Source organism: Bubalus bubalis, chromosome 20 (assembly GCF_019923935.1).
Source record: "Bubalus bubalis isolate 160015118507 breed Murrah chromosome 20, NDDB_SH_1, whole genome shotgun sequence".
Lineage (NCBI taxonomy): Eukaryota > Metazoa > Chordata > Mammalia > Artiodactyla > Bovidae > Bubalus > Bubalus bubalis.
The window spans coordinates 68,345,849-68,367,898 of record NC_059176.1 but is presented as its reverse complement, the minus strand read 5'-3'; the positions used below and the strand labels follow the sequence as shown (position 1 = coordinate 68,367,898).

General features: G+C 35.3%; 1 long non-coding RNA gene across 3 annotated transcripts in view; it reads left to right on the top strand.

Annotated features, from left to right (window-relative positions):
- The window catches only part of LOC102402392, an 85,998-nt gene that overhangs the window by 16,834 nt on the left and 47,114 nt on the right, over positions 1-22,050 (top strand). The window contains exon 5 of one of the 3 annotated variants that reach the window (XR_006640359.1): positions 19,886-19,959. The exons of the other annotated variants lie outside the window; for them this stretch is intronic. This is a non-coding gene — a long non-coding RNA (uncharacterized LOC102402392). The remainder of the gene's footprint in view (positions 1-19,885; positions 19,960-22,050) is intronic. 3 annotated transcript variants of the gene reach the window in all.

Below are 22,050 nucleotides of genomic sequence, written 5' to 3'. Positions count from 1 at the left end.
TATATAATTGGTTGAAGATACTGCCTCCACATTTATTTGGCCATTTAAAATATCCTTGGGAATTCCATCATATAGAATTATAAAACAAATCCTGTTGTCTTTATTTAAAATTTTTCCATAATTAAGTCTTAATATTTATTTTCAAGAATTATAGACTCTAAAAATTTCTTCCCATAATGCCTCATTTAGCATATTTCAAGATAGAATGTTCTCACATAGTCCTTGAGGCAAGAGTCATTGCATGGTTCAGTAGCTGTATTTTATTAATGGTTAATACCAACTGCTTTTGTCTTTCAGACTTTTTAAATTTTGACTTCTACAGTACTTAAGTTTTCTGTATTTTTATGTATTCAAGCAAGGTAGATAGCATGAAGATCACTGTGGTAAAAAAAAAATGGAAATAAGAAAGCAAATTACATGGTTATTTTAATAATCACATGAAAGGTGGTGTGCTAGGCTTGTTGACATGGAAGTGTTGAGAAGTACTGAGATTTAGGATGTGTTTTGAAAGTGTTGATAAAATATTGAATGATTCTGGGTGGGATCAGAAGATAATTCAAATAGGAGAAATAAGATCAGGGCCTTAGCACCTGAGTGAGTACCATTTACTATTCTATAGAATATTGGGTTTCTTAGAATGCATAATAAGAAAGAGATACATTTTGCCAGCCTTATATTCATATTAATCCCACAGATTAAGGTACTGGTTTTTATGGTAGAAATAGTACTCTGGGTCTTAGGGGGGAATTGGGGATTGAGATGTTACTTTGGATTAATCAATACAAGATTGTTACTTATGGCCACAGGGAAGGAGGAGATCTAGGCATGAAGTATATGTAAGAATAGGAATATATTCACCTGAAGACTGTGCCTTGTATGTGCTAGCATTTAGATATTGAGTTAATCAGGGCCATCCAATAAAGGAGATTGTCAACAGTGGCTAGGGTCATTGAAGACCAAAAGATTGTATTGTCCATGAAGAGAAACAAAGATTGAATTTGTAAAAGGAATACCAGGGATAGCAGTTAGCTTTGCATGGCACTGTAAGGCACAATTAAGTTTGGAAATGAAGTAAGAGAAGATCACTGATTTTTACTAAAAGTGCTATATGGAAAGGGAAAGGTAAATAGTACTTTTAATATTGTCAAGGCCAATTCAAAGGATCCCCCTGAGTCAACAATTTGCCCTGTAGTACCAGTGTCAGTCTGGTACAGACACATTGTGATATCTTGTGAATTGGTTGCTTGAATCATGATAAAGTAAGGATGCATGTCAGTTGTACAGGCTGAGATCCCTTCAGAATTCCACATTATATACATATAGAACTGATTGTCTTCGTTACAAGCCATCAGTATTACCATAATAACCTTCATGCAACTGTATGCTTGCAGTTCCACTTGTGTCTATCTGTTCCTGTATCCTTTAGCCATGGAAGAATATCTCATCAAGGCAAGGCTGTGCAGTAGTTTCAGAGATTTTGACTTTTGTGAGATACTGAGAAAAGACTGTTGGAAAAAGGAATAATGGGTGAGGGGCCAAGTAAATAAAAGATGGTGCTAGGAATCAAGGAAGCAAAGTCAGATGGGATGTAGAGAAGGTAGAATTTTGAAGGGAAAAGCTACAAGGCCAAGGTTAAGGTGTCCTGAATCCACATTTTAGATGATAGTTCTAGAGCAGCAGTCCCCAACCTTTTTGGCACCAGGGACCTATTCATGGCAGACAGTTTTTCCATGGACCAGGGTTGGAGGGACGGTTTCAGGATGATTTCAAGTGCTTTACATTTATTGTACACTTTATTTCTAATCTAATGTTGATTCCAATCTGACAGGAAGTACTAGTCCAGAGGTTGGGGACTCCTGTTCTAGAGGACAGTAAGTATTAATAACATTATTAATGTCGAGGAGCAGACAGGACTATGGATGATGATCTTTCCCAATTGAATCTGGAATATTTCCAGAAATTTATTGTATTACTAACTAGTGGTTTGGAAATGAGTCTGAAATGTTTTGGCCCAAACTGTCTAAATTGCTACCATTTAATACAAAGCATGCTTTATTAGGCTCTTAACATTTCAGTTACTAGATTTTGGTTTTATTGTTGTGTCTGCTTAAATAGACTAGAAATAATGAGCTCCTTTTGACAGGGATGTTTTCCTATTAATATTTTGCTTTCCATTTATTATCTCATAGAGTCTACCATATAACAGGTGTATAATTGTAACTGTGGTGTTTAAAGTACTTTAGTGCTTGGATGAATGAAAGTTTGATGATTTAGCCAGTCACTTAAAGGGCAAGGAAAGTAAGAGTTTATAGAGACCCCCACATGAGGCAGCTCTTTGAGAATGTTTTTGGGAGTATGGTAGTGATGGATGAGAAATCATAGATACTGTATCTTATGCTGAGTTGGAATGCACAAGTACAGATTTAATATTAGGGAATCAAGCATTTGCTGAATTAGACTTTATGTTGAAAATTGCAGGTTGAGTTATAAATCCGCATTCATTGTTATGGAGTTGTGTGATGCAGCCTTTTGTTTTTTTCCTTTCTGCTTCTGTAGCATGTAACAAGAGGTATCCTGTTTTTTTTCCTACCATGTTCTTTCAAATAAAAACAATCCAAATCTTCCAAATAAGAAGCTGTATAGATAGTAGACTTTTTCCTCTGGATAGGATCAACATATGTTGTAATATTGCTTCTTTTAAGCAGTATATAATATCCCTAAAAATATTCATTTTCTCTGTAACATAAACTTTTCTAGTTTTAAAGTTTCCTTGAAAGTGAGACACTGGTCTTGAAGAGGGACTGTGAACAGATCAATACTAAGACATTAAATTGTAGCATGTAGTCTGTTATTGATGGTTTTCAATCATGAAAAAGAACAACACAGTACAGTCTATATGGCTGATTTCAGTGAGAACTTTTTTTATATTTATGTCTTTGAACTTCCTAACTTTAAAAAGTCCTTCCCTTTTGTATCTTTATGCCTGAAGTGTTATGGGTGTTTTCTCCAAGTATGATAGTTATATTCATCTCTGTGACCCAGTTCATTTGTTTAGTGTTGAAATTTGAGGAGTGCTGAACAAATGTATACAGACTATTGATGGGCAGGAAAGAAAAATCTTTGTCTTCAATAAGAGACTGAGAAAGATAATAAAAGAAAATGAAGATTGTATGTGAGCTTTTTGCCACATTGTTGTTAGGTTCACAGAGTCCAAAAGAATAAAAAAATTCACCTTTATGGTGATTGTGAAGATGGGGAAAATGCCCTGTCAGCAGCGATCTGACCAAGTTGTCAGAGACTGTTGATCTCTAAAAGGACACCGAAACAGGAGATTTCCCTCCTCCTCTTATTTTCCTTTTGACTTAATCAGCTGTTCTGAGTAGGTTTAAAAATTCTTCTGACCTTATTACCTTCAGAAAAAGTATTGCTGTTGATTCACTTTGGAATAGCAATAGTAGTGATAGCTTCAATCAGAGTCCTGTTAAATTGTCTAGTTGATGCATAGTTACTGACATTTATAATGTGAATTCATAATTCCTACCCATATCCCCTTCTCTTAGTGGATAAAATGCTGTTTGGAGAGTATCAGAATGGATCATGATAAAATGGTAAGTTGGGCATGAGAACGCTGTTGAATGGCACTCAGATCTGAAGTATCTCAGGATTGTTCAGTGTGCCTTAATGTAAATAGCTGCATGTATTGTCCTATTTGCTTTAGCTCCCCAATTTACTCTTAAATTTGTAATTGTATCCTTATCAATACACATACCAATTCTGATTTATTTTATGTCTTATGCTGTCTCTTTTTCCTGAAATGTATATAATGAGCTCCTACTTGACAGGGATTTTTTTCTGTCACCTTGTCTTCTCCTGTAATGTCGGAAAATAAGAATTTAATTGGTTTGTGAAATAGACACATTTATGAAGGAATGAGTGAAGGAGGTCACAAAAATGAGAGAATATAACAATAAAGAAGTGATAGTGTTATTTTAGATAGACATGTGATGCTATTTGAGTTATTTGGCAGTCTCTTGTGTTTGACAGTGTTGAAAGAATATAGAATTTAATGATTTTTTTTGAGATGTAGGCATACAGATAGTAACTCTTTCAGTCTATTTTAAAATAAGTAATAGCAAAACCCATAAAAATAGCCAAATTGGGGAAATTAAAAAAGGATCACTCTCTGGATCCTCCCTCTTATGTTGGTTCCATATGAATGTTCCATAAATTTAAGTTAACCGTGACTTCGACTTTGTTAACCCTTTTGAATTTGAATAGGAAAGGACAGGGAGAAGGCAATGGCAACGAACTCCAGTACTCTTGCCTAGAAACTCCCATGGACGGAGGAGCCTGGTGGGCTGCAGTCCATGGGGTCGCTGAGGGTCTGACACGACTGTGACTTCACTTTGACTTTTCACTTTCATGCATTGGAGAAGGAAATGGCAACCCACTCCAGTGTTCTTGCCTGGAGAATCCCAGGGATGGAGGAGTCTGATGGGCTGCCGTCTCTGGGGTTGCACAGAGTCAGACACGACTGAAGTGACTTAGCAGCAGCAGCAAGAAAGGACAGAGGAGCAGCACTAGGACTGATAGGAGTATAAGTCTGTCTTCAGGTTTATTGATATTTAGGGAAATGATGTCAGTGGACCAGGAAATGCTCTCTGTTGCCTATAGAATCATAAGGGCTTAGTTGTGCTAATTGCTACTACTTTTGTTTGATATTGTTTAAGAAATCTATATTCCTGAAGTTTTTCCCAACTTTATGGAGTTGTAATTGACAATTGAAATGGTAAGTGATATTTAATGTGATTTGATATATGTATACAACATAAAAGTATTCCCCTCATTGAGTTAATCAGAACACCATTACCTAACATACTTGTTTTTTGTATTTGTGTGTGAGAGAGCATTTAAATTTTACTCTCTTCATGAATTTTAATTATACAATGAATAGGGTGTTGCCTGCTATAATCGCCGTGTTATACATTATCTTCTCAGACTTTATTGTTCCACTTGGAAGTTTGTACATTTTACCAATATTCACTATTTCTCCCACCCCTAAGTCCCCAACAACCACTGTATTCTGTTTCTATGAGTTTGACTTTATTATTTTTCAGATTTCATATATAAATGAAACCATGATTGATTTGGCTTTCTGTCTGGCTTATATCACTTGTATCACTTAGTCCTCCAGGTTCATACACGTTGTAACGTATGACAAGAATTTCTTCTTTCATAAGGGTCAGTAATATTGCATCAAATATGTGTGTATATATACACACATATATATACATACACATCTGTATTTTCTTTATCCGTTCATGTCATTGAACAACTTAGGCTGTTTGCATGCCTTGGCTATTGTGAATAATGATGCTGTAAACATAGTATAGATAACTCTTTGAGATTATATTTTGTGAAATTTTATGTGAATTTTTTCCTTTGGCTATATACCCAAAAGTGGCATTATTAGGTGATATGACAGTTACATTTTTAATTTCTTGAGGAACCTCCATATTATTTTTCATGCTGGTTATACCAGTTTACATGCCTACCAGTAAGTAGTATCAATATAAGGATTCCGTTTTTTCTTTATCCTTGCCCACTTTTTGTTCTTTCTTGTCTTTTTGATAATAGACGTAACTCCTAATAGGTGTGGGATGATTGTGCTTTTGATTGTGCATTTTCTTCATGATTAAAGATGTGGAACACCTTTTTATAAACTCATTGGCTATTTTTATTATGTCTTTGGAAGAAATGTCTACTTACATCCTTCATTTTAAAATTGTTATTATATTTTTGCTCTTCAGTTCTATGACTTCCATGTATATTTGGAATATCAACCCCTTATTGGATATGTGGTTTGCAAATATTTTCTATCATTTTATAGGTTGCCTTTCACTTTGCTGATTTTTTTCGTTGTTGAGCAGAAACTTGTAGTTAGATGTAGTCTCACTTGTTTTGTTTAGTTTTGCTTTTGTTGTATTTGCTTTTGGTATCAAATAAAAAATATTACTGCCAAGCAATCTACCTTCTATGTTTTCTTCTAGGAGAATTATGGTTTCAGATCTTATATTCAGGTCTTTAATCCATCTAGAGTTGATATTTGTATATTACCTGTGACTGTCCAGTAGTCCCAATTTACTGACATGACTGTCCTTTACACAGTGTGTATTCTTGGCTCATTATGAATAAAATTCAACAGTGGGCATCCATGTGTTATTCCTGATCTTAGAAGAAAAGCTTTTAGCATTTCACTGTTAGGAATGATGTTTGCTGTGGACTTGTCTTTTATGGCCTTTATTATATTGAAGTACATTCCCTTTGTACCTTGAGGTGTAGTGTTTGTTTGAGATCTTTTTTTCCCTTGATGTAGGTGTTTATCACAATAAGTGTCCTTCTTAGGACTATTTTTGCTACATTCCATAAGCTTTGGTATATTATGTTTCCATTTTGTTTGTGTCATGATTTTTTTGATGTCTCTTTTGAATTGTTCACAGTTGTTCAGCAGCACATGACTTAATCAATATATATTTTAAGAATTTTTCAATTTCAGTTTTCTAGTTTCATATCATTGTGGTCAGAAAAATGCATGAAATGATTCAATTTTTAATTATTAAGACTTATTTTGTGACCTTGCATATGATTTATCCTAGATAATTTTCTATGGATTCTTGAGAAGAATGTTTATTCTCATTCAGTTCAGTCGCTCAGTCGGGTCTGACTCTTTGCAACTCCATGAATCGCAGCATGCCGGGCTTCCCTGTCCATCACCAACTCCTGGAGTTCACTCAGACTCACGTCCATGGGGTCAGTGATGCCATCCAGCCATCTCATCCTCTGTCGTCCCCTTCTCCTCCTGCCCCCAATCCCTCCCAGCATCAGAGTCTTTTCCAATGAGTCAGCTCTTTGCATGAGGTGGCCAAAGTATTGGAGTTTCAGCTTCAGCATCATTCCCTCCAAAGAAATCCCAGGGCTGATCTCCTTCAGAATGGACTGGTTGGATCTCCTTGCAGTTCAAGGGACTCGCAAGAGTCTTCTCCAACACCACAGTTCAAAAGCATCAATTCTTCGGTGCTCAGCCTTCTTCACAGTCCAACTCTCACATCCATACATAGCCTTGACTAGACGAACCTTTGTTGGCAAAGTAATGTCTCTGCTTTTGAATATGCTATCTGGGTTGGTCATAACTTTCCTTCCAAGGAGTAAGTGTCTTTTAATCTCATGGCTGCAGTCACCATCTGCAGTGATTTTGGAGCCCCCAAAAATAAAGTCTGACACTGTTTCCACTGTTTCCCCATCTATTTCCCATGAAGTGATGGGACCGGATGCCATGATTTTCGTTTTCTGAATGTTGAGCTTTAAGCCAACTTTCTCACTCTCCTCTTTCACTTTCACCAAGAGGCTTTTGAGTTCCTCTTCACTTTTTGCCATAATGGTGGTGTCATCTGCATATCTGAGGTTGTTGATATTTCTCCTGGCAATCTTGATTCCAGCTTGTGTTTCTTCCAGTCCAGCATTTCTCATGATGTACTCTGCATATAAGTTAAATAAGCAGGGTGACAATGTACAGCTTCCTGACCTGCATACAGATTTCTCAAGAGGCAGATCAGGTGGTCTGGTATTCCCATCTCTCTCAGAATTTTCCACAGTTTATTGTGATGTTTATTCTAGTACTGTTAAAAGGAATGTTCTATAAATATCTACTAAAGTTCATCTGATCTAATGTGTTGTTCAGTTTTTAACTCCTGTCTGACTCTTTGCGACCCAATGAACTGCAGCACACCAGGGTTCCCTGTCCTTCACTATCCCAGAGTTTGCTCAAATTAATGTCCATTGAGTCACTGATGTCATCCAGCCACCTCATCCTCTGTCACCCCCTTCTCCTCTTGCCTTCAGTCTTTCCCAGCATCAGGGTCTTTTCCGATGGTTGACTCTTCACATCAGGTGGCCAAAGTATTGGAGCTTCAGCATCAGTCCTTCCAAGGAATATTCAGGGTTGATTTTCCCTTAGAATTGACTGGTTTGATCTCCTTGCAGTCCAAGAGGCTCTTAAGAATCATCTCCAGCACCATAATTCAGAGACATCAATTTCTCAGTGCTCAGCCTTCTTATCGTCCGACTCTCATATCCATACATGAATTCTGGAAAAACTATAGCTTTGACTATGCAAACCTTTGTCAGCAAAGAGATGTCTCTGCTTTTTAATATGCTGTCTAGGTTTGTCATATCTTTTTTTCTAAGGAGCAAGTGTCTTTTAATTTCATGGTTGCAGTCACCATCTGCAGTGACTTTGGAGCCCAAGAAAATAAGTCTGTCACTGTTTTCACTTTTTCCCCCATCTATTTGGCATGAAGTGATGGGACCAGATGCCATTAATCTTAGCATTTTGAATGTTGAATTTTAAGCCAACTTTTTCACTCTCCTCTTTCAACTTCATTAAGAGGCTCTTTAGTTCCTCTTCACTTTCTACCATTAGAGTGGTATCATCTGCCCATCTGAGGTTGTTGATACTGCTCCCCATCATCTTGATTCCAGCTTGTGGTTCATCCAGCCTGGTATTTTGCATGAAATTCTCTACATATAAGTTAAATAAGCAGGATGACAGTGTACAGCCTTGACATACTCCTTTTCCCAATTTTGAACCAGTCTCATTGTTCCATATTTGATTCTAAGTGTTGCTTCTTGACCTGCATATAGGTAAGACGATCTGGTATTCCTGTTTGTTGTGATGCAGGTAGTCAAAGGTTTCAGCATAGTTAATGAAGCATAAGTAGATATGTTTTTAGAATCCGCTTGCTTTGTCTATTATCCAGTGGATGTTAGCAATTGGATCTCTGGTTCCTCTGCCTTTTCTAAATTCAGCATGTACACCTGGAGTTTCTTGGTTCACATAGTGTTGAAACCTAGCTTGAAGGATTTTTGAGCATGACCTTGCTAGCATGTAAATGAGCACAATTGTGCAGTAGTTTAAACATTCTTTGGTATTACCTTTCTTTGAAATTGGAATGAAACTTGCTTTTCCAATGTTGTGTAAGGCCTAATACGTAAGGTCTAGTATAAGTCTAATGTTCTTTTTTAGTGATTATTTCCATCTGGATGATCTATCCATTGTTGAGAGTGGGATATTGAAGTTCATTGATATTATTGCATTGCTGTGTAATTTTCCCTTCAGATTTGTTAGTATTAGCTTTATGTATTTACATGCTTTCCAGGTGGTGCTAGTGGTAAAAAAAAAAAAAACAAAAAACAAAAAACAAACCCACCTGTAGTGCAAGAGACACTGGAGATGCGAGCTCCATCCCCTTGAGGAGGAAAAGGCAACCCACTCCAGTATTTTTGCCTGGAAAATCCATGGACAGAGGAGTCTGATGGGTATAGTTCGTGGGTTCGCAAAGAGTTGGACATAACTGAGTGACTGAGCATGTACTCATACATTTAGGTGTTCCTGTGTTGGGGTTGAAATATTTGCAATTGTTGTATCCTCTTGATGCATTGACCTTGTATGTAGTGACCTTATTTTTCTCTTCTTACAGCTTTTGGCTTAAAGTCTGTTTTGTATGATATGAGTACAGCTATTCTTTGTTATTTTTTTTTTGCATAAAATATATTTTTCTATCCCTTTGTTTTCATTCTATGAAAGTTCTTTAAAGCTTAGGTGAGTCTCCTGTAGTCAGTATGTAGTTGGGTATTTTTTTAAATCCATCTAGCCAGTTTTTCATGGCAGACACTTGAGGAACAGACCCCAATAACACCTAGGTCTTTTTTTTTTTGGCCACGCCTCAAGGCATGTGGGATCTTAGTTCCCCAACCAGGGATTGAGCCTGTGTCCCATACATTGGAAGCATAGAGTCTTAACCATGGACTGCCAGGAATGTCCCCTCCCCTAGCTTTTGATTGGAAAAATTAGTCTATTTACATTGAAAATAATTGTTCATAAGTTTGGACTTATTATTGCCATTTTGTTAATTGTTTTCTGGCTGTTTTGTAGTTCCTTTGTTCCTTTCCCCCTGTCTTGGTCTGTTTCTTTGTGATTTGATAAATTTTTGTAGTATAGTATTCTTTGATTCCTTTCTTTTTATCTTTTGTGTATTTAGTATAGTCTTTAGTTTTGTGGTAACCATGAAGTTTATATAAAATATCTTTTATGTACAACAGTGTAAGTTGATAATATCTTCACATGCCTACCCCTTCATGTTATGTTTTTGATGTCACAGTTTGCATCTTTTTACATTGTGAATCCAATAACAAATTATTTTATTATAGTTACTTTAATGTTCTGTTCTTTAACCTTTATTCTAAAGTTAAAAATGATTTACCCATTACCATTGCAACAAAAGAGTAATCTGATTTTAACTGAATGTTTATCTTTACTGGTGAGCTTTGTACTTTCATATGTCTTCCTTCTAATTAACATTCTTTCATTACAGCTTGAAGAACACCCATTAACATTTCTTATAAGATTGATTTAGTAGTGATGAACTCATTTAGCTTTTGTTTGCCTGGAAAACTCCTTATTTCCCATTTAATTCTGAAGGAGTAATTTGCTGAATAGAGTATTCTTGGTGGTTTTTTTCCTTTCCTCAATTGGAATGTATCACCCCATACCCTTCTGCCTTTCAAGTTTTTTGCAGAAATATTTCTTGATAGTGATATGGGGTTTCTCTTATACATAACTTATTTTCTCATGCAGCTTTTGAGATTCTTACATAATCTTTAGCATTTGACAATTTCATTATGTGTCTTGGTGTGATCTCTTTGAATTCTCATTTTTTCTTCCTTTTTGGGGGTGGAAGTTATTTTCTGGGATTCCTGAATCTGGATGTGTCTTTTTTCCCTAGATTAGGAAAGTTTTCAGCCATTATGTCTTTGAATAGCACTTGTTCTCCTTTCTCTCGATATTCTTCTGGGACCTCTGTGCATGCCAAGTCGCTTCAGTCATGTCTGACTCTTTGTGATCCTGTGAACCATAGACCCTCAGGTTCCTTTTTCCATGGGATTCTCCAGGCAAGAATACTGGAGTAGGTTGCCGTTTCCTTCTCCAGGGGATCTTCCTGACCCAAGGATTGAGCCTGCAGTGGGCAGGTTCTTTACCACTAGTGTCACCTGAGACATCTATAACGCATATAGTTTGCTAGTATCCCGTTAAGTCCTTAATGCTATTTTCACTTTTTAATTCTTTCTTTTGACTTATCTGAGTGGATGAATTCCACTTCACTGTCTTTTAAGTTTTCCTGATTCTTCCTTTCACTTGATCCAGTCTGCTGTTGAACTCTCCTATTGCATTTTTTAGTTTGGTTGTATTCTTTGGCTCTGTGATTTCTGTGTGGTACTTGTAAAAATTTTCCTGTGTGTTAGTTAAAATTCTTATTTTGTTCATACATTTCTCTCTTGTTTTTGGTAAACATCTTTATGATCATTATTTTGAACTGTCTCTCAGGAAAATCACTTACCTTCATTGTTAGTAAGATCTCTTTCTAGTTTCTGTTGTTCTTTTATTTCAGATGTTTTCCTGTATCTCCTCATTTTTCTTGGCTCTCTATGTTGTTTCTGTGCCCCACTCCAGTATTCTTGCCTGGAGAACCTCATGGGCAGAGGAGCCTGAAGGGCTGCAGTCCATGGGGTCACAAAGAGTCAGACACAACTGAGCAACTACACCAACCACCACCATGTTGTTTTGACTATTTGGGTTTGTTTGTTGTTTTTTTTTTATATATATAATTTTAAAATTATTTGTTGTAGTTCTACCAAAAAAATCCCATTGATATTTAGATAGGAATTGCATTATATCTGCAGATTGCCTTGAGTACTGGTCATTTTAATGACATTAATTCTTCTAATCCAAGAATGCAGTGTATCTTTCTATCTTTAACAGTGTGCAGATAAAACCCTTTCAGGGAAAGGTTGGGAGATGAGTGACTTTGCTTACTGCTTTTGCACTGAGCCTAAGGGAAAGCCAGCTAAGAATTGCCCCTTTGTTTTCTACAGTCTGTGGAATTTGTGAATGGAACCCCCTTTAGCTATATGACTGATTGTCTTGAGACCTATTTCTTGAGTAGAACCTATAAAATCTTGGGTATAGACATGGGTACAAGGTCCTTCCAGGGAGATACTAGGAACTTAGAGCCCTGTGGAGTGGGGAGGAGTGGTGTCCACTTCCACATTCTCTGAGAGGATCACAGCCAGCCCCTAGAACCTGCTAAGTTAGAAGACTAACCTTCAGGCAGCAGCTTTTAAAGTAAATGTTAGTGTTAGTCACTCAGTCATGCCTGACTCTTTGTGACCCCATGTACTGCAGCCTGCCAGGCTCTTTTGTCCATGGGATTTTCCAGGCAAGATCCCCTGGAGAAGGAAATGGCAGCACACTCTTTAGCAAGCAGATACTCTTTCAGGGGAAAACTGAAATGTGCAATTTTGTTTGTTCCCTCTGTGCTGATAGCTGGGATGATAGCCTTGGTGAGTGCTTGCATGCTTGTTAAGCACTGTTTATTTGTTTGCTATACTGTTTTGTCTCATTTACACAAGCTCCATTGGTTTTTAGAGCAAGGGATTTTGTGAATCTGTCCCTCCTGTGAGTCTTAACTCACAAGATTAATTTCCTTTTGGATGGACTGGTTGGATCTCCTTGCAGTCCAAGGGACTCGCAATAGCCTTCTCCAACACCACTGTTGATAGATCAGCCCTTTGGTTTTCAGGGAGAAGCTAGAAGTTGGGACATCTTTCCTAATGGTAAGGCACTATGCTAAGGGTGGGGTTGATGCCAAGAATGTGGAAAGAAACAGACTTTCCTACCTGTTTTGATGTATTTTCTCATTTGTCCTACTTTATGAAAGTTTTTGAGTCTCTTTCAGAATAAATTGTTCTGTGTGTAGCTGTACATATTGTGTGTCTGTATGAGGAGGGGAGCTCTGGCACCTCCTTTGTCACCATCTTGTTATTTCTGAATTTCTAAAGTTTTAGATCTTTTCAGTCAAAATTTTTACCTTTGCTTTAATATTGTTTTTGAAATGTGAAATACTTAATAATTTAATCTTAATAATTTCACCTTGGATAAGCAGTTTAGTCACTCAGTCATGTTCGACTCTTTGCAACCCCATGGACTGCAGCACACCAGTCTTCCCTGCCCATCACCAATTCCCAGAGCTTGCTCAAACTCATGTCCACTGAGTCAGTGATGTCATCCAACCATCTCATCCTCGTCATCCCCTTCTCCTGCCTTCAATCTTTCCTGTATCAGGGTCTTTTCCAATGAATCAGTCCTTTGCATCAAGTGGCCAAAGTATAGGAGTTTCAGCTTCAGCATCAGTCCTTCCAATGAACATTCAGGACTGATTTCCCTTAGGATGGACTGGTTTGATCTCCTTGCAGTCCAAGGGATTCTCAAGAGTCTTCTCCAACACCGCAGTTGAAAAGCATCAGTTCTTTGGTTCTCAACTTTCATTATAGTCCACTTCTCACATGTATACATGACTACTGGAAAAACCATAGCTCTGACTAGACAGACCTTTGTTGGCAAAGTAATATCTCTGCTTTTTAATATGCTGTCTAGGTTGGTCATAGCTTTTCTTCCAAGGAGCAGGCATCTTTTAATTTCATGGCTGCAGTCACCATCTGCAGTGATGACTCCTTTTATTCTTCAAAGATATTTTATTGTATGGATTTCTAACTTTTATTATGATCAATGAATATATTCTATATCAGTTGAGTTATTTTAAATATCTTTGGCCTGATACATGGTTTATCTTGGTGAATATGCCACAGACACTTAAAAAGTGCATTTATTCAGAAGTTGTTGACTGTAGTGTTTTATAAATATCCATTGGGTTTAAGTGGTTGATAGTATTGTTCATATCTATGATTGATATTGTTCTTTATTCTGTAAATTATGGAAAAGGTAGAGTTTAAAGTCATCAATTGTGATTGGATTTGTCTGTTACTCCCCTTTATTTCTGTCAGTTTCATTTCAGGTAAATTATAACTTTATTAGTCATACAAACTTCTGTGATTATTATGTCTTCTTTATAAATTGACCCTCTTATATTTTGAAATGTCTCTATCTTTGGTAATAAACAGACATGATGTTTACATTATTGAAAATTAATATAACTGCTCTAGCTGTCTTTTGCTTTCTGTTAGGATGGTGTTATATTTTTATCTTTCAACCTGTAACTTTATAAAATATTGTCATTAGATGGTGTATAGTTGTTTAGTATGTTTTAACCATTAATGGAGTGTTTATTCAATGTTCATTTAATATAATTATTGAAAAAGTGGATTTAAGTCCACCTCTTTTATTGTTTCTTTGTTAAGTGTGTATTCCCTATCAGTGTCTATCTTCTGCTTTCTATTCTTCTTTCTCTTCTCTGCCTTCCTTTTAATTTTTTTTCAGAATTCCTTTTTCCCTTACCTTTTTAGCTATACTTTTTTTTTAGTGGTTTTCTAGGGAATACTATATATATTTGTTTTAACCTTTTAAGACTATTAAATCATTTCCCATAAAAAGAAGAATCTTGGAAATATACATATCTATTTACCTAGTCTTTACCCCTTGTATGCTAGAGTTGCCATATATACTTCAAGTGATATAGACAATGGAATAATTGTTTTAAATAGATATATTTATTTTTAAGAATTTAAAAGGGAAAATATTTCATAATTACCTATATATTAACCAGTGTTAATCCTTTTCATTCTGTTCTGAAGATCCATGTCTACTTCAGTTATCATTATTTATCTTCCCAAGAACTTTCTTTAGCACCAGTACTAGTGATAATTTTTCTTAGTTTTATTTTATCTGACACTGTCTCCTTTTTAGTCCTTTTTATTGAGGAATATAGTTACTTAATATAGAATTATGATTTTACTTCCCACCCCCAGTATGTTAAAGATAATATTCCATAGTTTTCTGGGCTTCATTGAAATAAAAAACATTTGGGAGTAGTTAGTATAGAAAGTAGTTGAAGCAAAAGTTTAGGCTAGCAAAGCAGGATGTGATCGTTACTTTTCAAAGGATGCTTATGAAGAGTTCTTAACCAAACAGTTTGTTTTATGTGTTTTTCTCTGTGTCCTTTTACAGTTTTGAATAAATGAGCTTCTTTTGACAGGGGTTGGTTTTATTTATATTGTTTTCTTACCCAGAAAGTCATACAGAAAATAATTATTCTATATTTTTAATGGCTAAGTTTGCTTTCATGATATTTGCAATAAATTAAGTTAGAGAGTAAATGAATGACTTTATTAGAGAGAAAAGCAGAAGTAAAAAGATTGGAATATGTTGATGTTAGAAATATTTCATTTAATTAATTCATAATATTACCACTGGTCAAGACATAGAAGTATGGAATATTTCATGAATTTTGTTGCATTATAAATATTTGATATGAGTTCTCTTAACACAGAATTGAATCGTCTCTTGAAATAACATTTCTTTATTGAAGATAAGTGGGAAATACACCTTACAACCTCTGAATTTAGGGAATATGAAATTAACCTTCCAAATATATGTGTTTGATTTGAATGGCGTATTTTTTCACTTTTACATAACTGTCTCATGTCAACTCCTATGATAAACATAGAGGAGAGAGGAAACTGTTGTAGTTTTTGCATTGTTTCTAAAACACTACCATCCTTGATCTTATGAGAAATTTAGAAATAATATTCCATGGACATGGAATATAAATAAATTTCTCTTGAAACAGAAATGCTCAGTTTTGAGAAACACTTTAGTGTTGTAATGTCTTTTATTGGTGATTCTCAAGTTCTACTGCATTTTACTCTATCATAAATCTCTCATCTATCCGTAGATCTATCATCTATCACTTTATCTTCCATAATTTATATGTGTGTCTCTATCATCTGTCTAGCTTATTAATACATAAGTTACCATTCAAATTCCATTACTGATCATCTTTCTTTTGTGTGTCATCTATCCATCCATCCTGCTATTAAATATAATAGGAAGAAGAGCATGGCAATGGAAAAACAAGGGCTTTACCTTGCATGTGAAAGGACAGTGATGACAGTGGTCTCTGAGGTGATGATGTATAAGGAGAAAACAACAGAGTATGAGGACGAAGGGCCATTAAATTCAGGGACTCATCTAGCAGGAACTCTTGACTTATTACTACATTCAAATTTGGAAAATCAGAGTAGAGCTGCCTCCATTCTGTGCCAGCTTTCATGAGAAAATTTAATCTAAATATGGTAACTGCCTTCTCAGTCCACTTATGCTCCAGTGTCTTAAAACTAAGTTTTAATTATATGAAGTTACTATCTCAATCTACATTAAAGTAGACCATGGATTGGTAAGCCTTTTCTGTAAAGGGTGAAATAACAAGCAATTTCAGTTTTGTAGGATGTGTGATCTCTGTTGCAGCTGATCTGCTCTGCTCTTGCAGTGTAAAAGCAGCCAAACACAGTATGTAGTTGAATGAGTGTGGCTGTGTTTGGGTAAAACCTTGTTTACAACAGCAGGCTTTGTGCTTCAGTACCACATCCTGAACTAGAGCATTGGCTAAACCAGAACCTGGAAAATAATCAGATTAACCCCAGTACATGGTAAATGTATCTGAAAATTATTTTTCCATTTTACTTTCATGAAAATTATTATTAATAATTCTGCTAAATCTCATTCACTAGAGAGTGCTCTAAGTGAATACCATATGTCATCATAACCTAAGCAATGTAAAACCAATGTAAGTTACTGGAGTCATATGAACCCCTTTCCAGTTACAACCAATAAATTATATTTTAAATTGAGCATATTTTTCCCACAAGTTCCCAAGGATTGTGACCAAAATCGTACCTGCCTTCTTTTCCTCTTGAGTACAATTCAGGTCAAAATATTGTCTCTCAATTCCTTGGTGGTTTCTGGTCTCCTTAGGCTTTGACTTCAGTCTATTTTGATTTCACCTGAGCAGTTTTTGAATTGTTTCAACATCTCATAATAGGATTTGTATGTTCCAAAGCTATCAAGTAATCTAGTTTATAAAAATGTGAAAGAATCAACAGTATAAATAACTAATGAACACAATCTTTAATCCAATTAAACTGTTTTCCATATTTTCTCCATGTTGTCTACATTGGAGGGTTTACAGGAAAGAAGGAATATCTAAAACCTGCTAGTTTAAATTTGGGTTATTACTTTTTCTGCAGTCATTTGAAAATGTACCTTTATGTTTAGTTGAAACTTATATTACCAGGTTAGTTTTAATATTCTATTAAAGGCTCACCCAAATCAATTAGAAAAAGACAGGTATTCCAGTACAAAAATAGGAATACATATAAATGAACAAATCAGAGAAGGAAAGTACCATGAATGGCCAAGAACACATAAAAACATACTCAACCAGGCTGCCGCACAAGCCCTCTGCAATGGCCCACACTCTGTGGAGTGTGTTTGTTTCTGGATAAATCTACTTCTTACCTAAAAAAAAAAAAATAACCATATCAATCTTATAATGAAATAACTATATGCTAAATAATTATCAATTGTTATAAATATATAATGAAATTATTATTTGTGTGTGTCTTTAAACATAGTCACAAACACAAATAAATCAGAAATCTTTTCACCTATTAGATTAATGGTACATTTATTAGCAAAGTATGGAGAATTTGGAATTCCTTGTGAGTTCGTCTGTCCAAAAGACAGTGAAAAATATGTATTAGATGGGAATTAGCACATTTTGACAAACAATTTTATATTTAGAAATTTACCTATAGGACATAATAGGGAGTGTTCAAATGTGTATGTAAACTCAAGGGTACTTGTTACAGCCTTAATTATACTTGTAAAATTATAAGTAATCTGTTTATCAAATCATAATGCTAGGGAAATTAATAATGCACTTATCCAATTTAATTGTATTTAATATATTGAAATTAACTGACTTTAAAAATCTAGGGTTTTCAAAAGTTTGGCCATTAGTTCCTGAGTATCAACTATGTTTGAAACATTAATATTTTATTCACATAAAATGAAATATGTATGTTCTTGTTTAGATATGGTCAATAAACTTATTTTATAGGAAGACTGTTCAAAAACTGTTGATGGTGAGTTTGAATCATTTTACTATTGTGTATGCGTGTGTGTGATATGTAGTCTCAAATTTATATATTTCAATTATATATAGCATTTATTGAATTCTTAGTATGTGTACCACATGATGAAATAAACACTTTTTCATGGATTATCTCATTTAATACTAATAATAACCATACAGTATAGGATATTCATTCCTTTTTTTAAGATAAGATAGAGGCTTGTTAGAAACTAAATTTGATTGTGCAATTAATTCTGTTATTCACAACTTAAGAAAAACACAATCAGTGTCACAGCCTTCGGAAGATGAAAATAATACTTATATTTTGTTACATCTCCTCTTGTTTGGGGGGAAAGATACACATTTTTGAGGTCATCTTTATTTTCTCTGTGTTGTTAAGGTCAGAGCCATGTGAATTCTCAAGTTTAGTTCTTTAAACTTAAAAGTGTAAGTGTTGAGATACTGCAGGAACAGGAGAAAAAGATGAATAGGACATTGGTTTGTTGGAAATTCTGTGGTATAAATTTACAAATTGTAGAATGACTTGTTGAAATATGGGGTGCCAGTGCTTAGGAGATGAGGCAGTGTTCCTTGGGAAACTATTTCATAGAGACCAGGATGTCATGGGGGCACAAATCAAAGTCCAAAAAGAAATGGCCAATAAGAAGAGTATCACTAAATGGAAAAAAATCAACTTTAATGCAGAATTGATGACAGGTAACACTAAAAGAAATACTATAAATAGCAGGGAAAGGACCAATGAGGATCTTGGAGTTGAAGGTACAATCCCTAACTGCTATAGATTCAAGTGTCATAATGTTCTAATGAAATGTTTTTCAAATTGTACTTTATGACCATATGGTGTAGATTATAAACTATCTACTTCATATGAATATGTGTTCCATAATCAATTCACTTTTCTCCAGTTGTCTGTATTCATTCTAACACTTTTCTAAAGACAGTACCTGTGTCTTACAAGTACCGTTCATTAGTAATTCTGAGCTAGTAGCTAAAATGTTGGCCAGAATGATAAGCAGAGTGAGTTGCAACAGAAAGTTTTGCCTGACTTTGCCATAGCAATGGCTAAAGTACATTTTAAAAATTGGATAGTTTATAGCAAGAAATGTGTGTTACGCTATTCTAAAGTTTGCCATCTTATTTTCTGGTAGCTTGAGGGGAAATGAGCCTGTATAAGATATTCACAGCTGGGGCCCTGGAACAGAGACTACTGAAGGAAAAAGCAGTCATAGTTAAGTAAGGCTGCATCTGTCATGGCGGACTGCTGGACACAGAGCTGCTCAGCCTCTGGTTTTAATGGATGCAAATATGAGGGTGTTTCAATATGGTAAATCTCTTTAAGGATAATAAAACTAATGATGGTGAAGTGTTTATAATATTACTAAACTAATATGTGAATGAGTGAATGAATTAATAGGGTCAAAAGTAAAATACTACAGAAGGTTGGGATAAACATAGAAGAATGACAGAATATAAAAACTCAACATTTGGCAATAATCACAGTAATTGTTTCAACCAAGAAACTCAAAAGATGCTAAAACTTGAGAAAATTTTAGGGAAACAATACATTTTAAAATATTTTTTAAAATGTTTATTTTATTGAAGTATAGATTTACAACTATAAGACTTTTAAGTCCGAAGTTTGGTCAAAATGATAGTATAAAAGAATACGTAGGGGAGAATATCTTGAAGCACATGGTTTCAGGTGTACATGCTCAGGAAATATGAAAGTGTGGAATAAGAGCATGAATACTTTGATACCAATGGGTTTTATCTGTATCTGCATTTGAACCATTTATAATAGAACGTGTTTTTACTCACAGTTCCTTCACTTAGCACGATTTTTCAAAGTTCAGCCATATTATAGCATGGATTGGAACTCCATTTCTATTTATGGGTGAGTAATACCCCATTTATAGATCACATTTTGCTTGCTTATTCATTCATCAATATATGGTATTCTACTAACTTATTTCTGTTCTTTGGCTGTTTTGAATAATCTTGCTATAAATATTTACGTGGAAATTTTTGTGTATATGTATATTTTTACATCTTTTAGGGATAAGAACGCGAGAAGTTGCCTGACTAGGATTTTAAGATCGTACTTGCTTCATTTGAAGGTGTACAAGTCTGCACAGTGAACATTTGGTTGAATATTGGTGGAAACTCTTACTGTAGAAATAAGTAAATTGAAAAACCAAAATAAACACAGTTGAAGCCCATTGCCTCATACCTGGTTCATTCAATTTGAATATATTTAATTTTTATTATTGTGCATTTTTACTTTTGTGTTCTTGTTTTAAATATTATGGAATCAATGTTGGTTTGCATACAAAGGATTTCTTTGTCTTACAACATTAATTATGGTGGAGAAAGGGCATCTTGAATAAGTGAATTAAATATTATTCAAGGATAGTAGGATCATTCAAATAGGTAGAATTCTGCCACAGAAATAAATTGATTTTACTCATAATGTTCTTGAAGAACTAAAATGAAAAATTTTCTCTCACTGGTTTAATAGCTGGTGTAGCCTCCCATACTCATTTTCATCTCCAGTTTTCCCATGTAAATTAAGTGGCTTAGTATGTTTCTAGGATTATGGACGCCTGTGTTATTTCTTGGGTGTTTTCAGGATCTGTCCTTTCTCACAGGCGAACAGTAAAAGGTGTCTTTTTAAATGAAAATGTCTGGATCATGTATATATACATTGTGAAAAATCTGAATAAAATGAGAAACAAAATGACTGTTGTTGAACAGTACTATATTTCTATTCTAAGCAAGTAAGGGAAGACTTAACTTACTTATTTTTAGTGTTATTCACAGTTTGGGTAGCTTTGAATGCTACCAGTTCTGCGTGTATTCAACATTTGATATCTGAGTATCTGATTTCTTACTAAATGGTATTCCTTTGAGTGTGTGCCTACTAACACATATATAGACTCAAAACTTGAGAAAGTGGAGAGGATACATGAATACTGGCCCAGTGTTCTGTGCTAGCATTTTTTCAATATTATGTTTGTACCTCTTACATAATTTTAATTTTATGTACTTTATAATACACCATTTGTCACGTGTACTTCTGTGGGTTTTGGCAAAGGTATAGAATAGTATATCTAGCACCACAGTCATGATGTGTGTCGGGGAGGGGGTGCGTCCATTACCCCTAAAATCCCCTTGTGTTTCTCCTTTATAGTCAATCCCTCCTTCTGCTCTTCAGTCTCTTGTAATCGCTGTTTCTAAAGTTCTGCCTTTTGATTTTGTTGTTCAGTCACTTAAGTCGTATCCGGCTCTTTGCAATTCCATGGACTATAGCACGCCTGGCTCTTCTGTTCTCCATTATCTGGTGGAGTTTTCTTAAATTCGTATCCATTGTGTCAGTAATGCTATCTAACCATTGTATCCTCTGCTGCCCCCTTCTTTTGCCTTCAGTCTTTCCCAGCCTCAAGGTCTTTTCCAATCAGTCATCTCTTTGTACCAGGTGGCCGAAGTATTGGAGCTTCAGCTTTATCAACAGTGCTGCCAATGAATATTCAGGGTTGATTTCCTTTAGGATGGACTGGTTCGATCTCTTTGCAGTCCAAGGGACTCTCAAGAGTCTTCTCCAACAGTACAGTTCAAAAGCATCAATTCTTCAGGTACTGGGATTCTTTATAGTATAACTCTCACATCCATACATGACCACTGGAAAAACCGTAGCTTTGACTATACAAACCTTTGTTGGCAAAGTAATGTCTCTGCTTTTTAATATGCCGTCTAGGTTTGTAATAGTTTTAATTCCAAGAAGCAAGCGTCTTTTAATTTCATGGCTGCACTCACCATCTGTAGTGATTTTGGAGCCCAAGAAAATACTACTGTGTGCGATGCATGCAATTGTGTGGTAGTTTCAGCATTCTTTGGCATTGCCTTTCTTTGGGATTAGAATGAAAACTGACGTTTTCCAGTCCTGTGGCCACTGCTGAGTTTTCCAGATTGGCTGACATATTGAGTG